Consider the following 5,196-nt stretch of genomic DNA (forward strand, 5'->3'; position numbering starts at 1 on the left):
CAGATATCACAGTGATAAGCCTGGCATAAATAATATCTACAGAAACTGGTTAGCTAAATATATCTCCAGCTAAGATGATTTAAATGGCAAAGGACACCCTACAGCCTGGGGATCTATAGGAGCCTTGTGCTTTGTAATTGATGAAGGTGGTCACTTTCTTTCTGGTAAACTGATTGAATCAATGGGTATTACTAATATTATATTAATAAACTTGCATCAGTAAATTGATGCAATAGCCACCTACCTCCACCCCGAAACTGGGGAGATGTTTAAAAACAGCCAAACTGAAAACAATAACAAAAAAAAAGTCCTCAAAATTAGGGTTGGCCAGAAAATAAAACTTCCGCTTTGCAAAGAATGCAAAGTCTTGACACTGATTCCTGTCCTGACGTGAAACAAAACCAAAGGCCCTTCCCCTCCACTTTTGACCTGAAATTCCATCCTGGAACTAAGACATCTTCCGGAGTAAACTTTAGTCAAAACTGATACATTTTCACTAAATTTCTTTTTTTGACAAATTGGCATTTTCTGACGAATAAACATTTAGTTGAAAAGTTCCCAACCAGTTCTACTCAAAACACAAAGGACAAAAGAAAGAGAGAAGCAGCATTTTTGGATAAGGGGATGGCCCCATCTAGAGTACAAAAAATCTGTTATCTGAACACTATTTAGAAAATGCTGTAGCCAACCAAGGGTTTAAGATGCTTTGCCTGGTAAGTGTGTATCAGCCAGAGTATGTTAAATCTATTTTAGAAATCTGTTTTCAAGAGGATTTAATCCTGTGAGGAGCTGAGTGTCTTCTGAGAGGGGCTGGGCACCTCACCTTTGCAGAATCAAGTGCATCTAGACCTACTTGTACTATATACAGGTTCAACTTAACACAGTTCTTTTTTTTAGTGTATATGGTGTTCAGTATTAATGCTGTATCAGTTTAATATCTGATACATCCCCTATCAGGGGGTCTGTATCCTGCAACTGTAAGGGGATAGGGCTCAACTATGTAATAGGTCTTTTCCATCTCTAACATATGTTATAAAAAAGAAAATCCCTCTCCCTTTCCTCTCAAGGACACCAAATAGCCAATCAGAGAGAGTGGAGAGGCAGAGTTGAACCGTTGGCACTTGGGAGTTGAACAGGGGACAGTGTCTGGTACGATATTTGATTTTTTCAAGGCCTTGCCCCCGAGCTGCTTGACTGTCTTTGAAAAGCTGCATAATGTTTTCAAGCCACAAGTTGTCAGCCTCTAATGCAGACACGTTGCTATACATAGTGCAGCGCAGAGACACGGTTGGGTGGTATCTTGACTGCAGAGGATCTTTAAAAACATAGACACGTCAGCAAGACAGAAACCACACCTTCTTGTGATCATTTGAAAGGGACTGAAATGGGTAGCAGTACCACAGACAGATACACTCCTCCTGGCAGCATTGTAACTATAACAGCTGTGCTACCGAGAGGGGGAGGAAAGAGGATGATGCAAGGGGCTTGGTATCACGCTCAGCAATCACCAGACTGCGTCCTTTCATAAGAAGCCAATGAAGCATGCGTAGCCAAGAGAGACAGCACAGATGTATGGATGCAGTCACTCAGAGTGGAGAGTACTCTGACTGCAGAGCCAACAGTGACATAGTGCATAGCATTTTCATCTGCTTGTTAACCCTGCCTGAATAAGAGCTTTGTTTTGCTTCTTACTCTCATGAAGCTATTTCAGAAATTACAGGGCCCAATATAACAGTCAGCACTGATATTTAGTCACTTACCTTCAAAGCTGTTTAAAAACAGTAATTAAGACCCACAACAGCCCTGTAAAATACAAGATTAAGTATCATTAGCCCCATTTTACATATGGGAAACTGAGGCAGGGAAGCTAAGAAATCTACCCAAGATCACAGAGGGTATCAAAGGCAGATCCAAGATTCCAATTAATCAGTTAATATCCTACCTCCAAAGCTCTCAAGAGGCTTTGTAAACATTAATAAATTAAGCCTCAAAATGTACCTGTGAGGTTGGGAAGTATTGTTATTCCTGTTTTACAGCTGGTGAAACTGAGGCACGGGTATTAAGTGATTTGACCTGGTTCCCAGATTAACTCTCTAGGAGAGCCAGAAAATAAACACAGGTCTTCTCAGTGGTCAGACCAGTTTACCACACCTCTCTCTCACTGCAACATACCTCCATAATATTTATTCAATTGCCTTTTATATACATTTATTTATGCTTTAAACAAAAATGAAACAATCAGGTGCAACATATATCTTCTGGAATGGACTTTCTATCTGCTTATCCTAGCTGTCCAGAGACCACTAGTCCTCAGGTGGAGGCATGTATTTGTATCAATGGCAGTAGCAGTTCTTCAGAAGGATTTTGTACAATCTAACAGATTTCTGGATGTGGTGCCACATGATTCCTAATATATAGAGATATACCCATCTCCTAGAACTGGAAGGGACCCTAAAAGGTCATTGAGTCCAGCCCCCTGCCTTCACTAGCAGGACCAAGTACTGATTTTGCCCCAGATCTGTAAGTGGGCCCCCTCAAGGATTGAACTCACAACCCTGGGTTTAGCAGGCCAATGCTCAAACCACTGAGCTCTCTCTTCCCCATAAGTTACTCATGAGTCCCTGGCTACTGCATTTCAAACTGAGCTGCTATATCTTGGATGCCATATATAGATGCTTCCCTATAAATCATCATGTCACTTTTGGCCAGTCACATAGTTTCATTTATGAATGTTTATCTTGCCTTAACTGTCAGCCTCAAGCTGTAAAGATGGAACATTCTGCTGTGACACACTCTCTCTCTCTCTCTAATTGATACGGACTCTATCCTGCTCCCATTTCAGTTAAAGGGAGGTTTGCCACAGACTTTAAGTGAAAAAGGATCAGGCCCTTCAGGGCACAGCTACACAGCAAAAAATATCCTGTGGCTGCAAGTCTCAAAGTCCAGGTCCGCTGACTCAGGCTCGCAGGCACTCACACTATGGGGCTAAAAATAGTAGTGTAGACGTTGTGGCTTGGGCTGGCACCCAGGTGCTGAAACCTGGCAAGGGGGTGGGTCTCTGAGCCCAGGTGCCAGCCCAAGTGGGAACGTCTGCACTGCTATTCTTAGCCCTGTAGCACGAGCCTCTGAGTTGACCTGCTTTGTTGCCACGGGGGCTTGCAATGTAGACATACCTTCAGAGATCCTTGTATAATAAAGGCCATACACTATATCCTTTGAAGTCAATAGGAGCCTTTCCATTGGCTTTAATGGTGTCAAATAAGGCTCCAAAAGTAGATTCTTGTTTATAACTGTGCCTTTGTGCAAAAAACCACTCACAAGACAGCTCTCTTAGGTAAAGGACACTCTCAATGGGGACCAGGAGGGACAGTGGCTCAGTCCATTGTTTGCTACCAAATATTTCAGGTCCAGTAAGGTAGAATTCACCTGCTCTACTTCTTGGGGTACCAGCTACCTGCTAACATCCAATTGGTTTATTCGTCTCTGGAGTAATACTGCACACCATTCAGAAATGAGTTTGGGAGTTTTTCTGTAGACTACACAGACCCAGTGCCACCACACATAGTTAGGCACAATTCTGACAATGTGGAATTTCAGAAACGAGGGACGAGTTCCCCAAAAGAAGTAGAGGATACAGGAAGGAGAGAGAGAGAGAAAGTTGAAGGCTGTAAGAAAAGGAACTGAGAGTGGACAGTCGGTGGGGGGGGGGGGGGGGCTTTATGGGAGAATTAAAGGCTGGGGGACAAAACAGACATAACACTGGAAGCAGCATAGGTGTTCTAGGGTGCTGCTTTCTCCCTGTTTTGTAGCTGGCTTGCTATTTGGCTTTGAACCAGTCTCATTGTTAATTGGATCCTGAGTGATGGATCTGGCCACCTGGCATTCTGTCTGGCTCTTAGCTGATGGATCAACTCATTTGGCAGGCTAAGTGGGGAACTGGCCACCTGGCTAATAAATGGGCTATGGAATATTTGACTAGCTGACTGTCAACCTGATAAGACATTTCTTTATTGTGGATACTGACAGCAGACACTCTCTTTTGCTCTCATTCAGCTGTCTCACCCTAGCCTGTGTTCCTAAGAAAACACCCCAGATCAACCCCTCCCCCTCCTTACTTTCCTCTGTCTGTCTGCCACACGGATAAAGGCAGATTCTTTCCTTAATTGCTAAATGAGACTGACATCAGCTTCTCTCCCTTCTCCTCCCATTTCCTTAGCTTCTTCCAAGCTCCCTTCCCCCCTCATCTCCCCTCCTGCCTCTAACCCAGGGGTAGGCAACCTATGGCACGTGTGCCAAAGGCGGTACGTCTGAGCTGATTTTCAGTGGCACTCACACTGCCCGGGTCCTGGCTCTGCATTTTAATTTAATTTTAAATGAAGCTTCTTAAACATTTAAAAAACTTTATTTACTTTACATACAACAATAGTTTAGATATATATTATAGACTTATAGAAAGAGACCTTCTAAAAATGTTAAAATGTAATACTGGCATGCGAAACCTTAAATTAGAGTGAATAAATGAAGACTTGACACACCACTTCTGAAAGGTTGCCGACCCCTGCTCTAACCTAAGGTCCTCAGCATTCCAGATTACTATTTATTTCACTTGGAATGGTTGATAGCAGTTCATGAATGCTGTAGCAGCAGGTCACTGAACATTTCTTGTGACTGCAAGGGGCTTGATTCTGTCCTAATGCCTGTATAATCAGAAGTAACTCCATCAAAGCCAGAGGGGTTAGAACAGCATGAAACTGGTGTAAGTGAGATCAGATTCAGGCCCTGAGAGCATCTGCCTCCACTGCCTTGTACCTGGTGTTATGGCCTCATCTGTGAAATGGGAGAACTAAATGGTGCATTCTGATTCGGTAGTATTTTACATTCATTTTGCACAGATGGAAAGGACTCCACAAGGTTCAATGCAGTGGAGAATCAGACTCAAAGCATGCAAGCATGGGTCAGTAAGACTTCAGCAGTATATTGCCAACCCAACCTAGGTGACCCAGAGATTGGCTGAAAATTCTGAGTTTTAATTAATTAAATAATATTAATAATTAATAATAAATGTAGAGGGCTTTTGTTTATCTTCATTTTTTTGAGGAGTTAGGCTACATCAAATAGCGAGAGACTTGTAATATCAGAAGAGTTGGCACACTGCTTCTGGGTTCTATTCCCAACTCTGCCATTGACTCACTTTAT

Source organism: Gopherus evgoodei, chromosome 17, assembly GCF_007399415.2.
Source record: "Gopherus evgoodei ecotype Sinaloan lineage chromosome 17, rGopEvg1_v1.p, whole genome shotgun sequence".
In the NCBI taxonomy this organism is placed as follows: domain Eukaryota; kingdom Metazoa; phylum Chordata; order Testudines; family Testudinidae; genus Gopherus; species Gopherus evgoodei.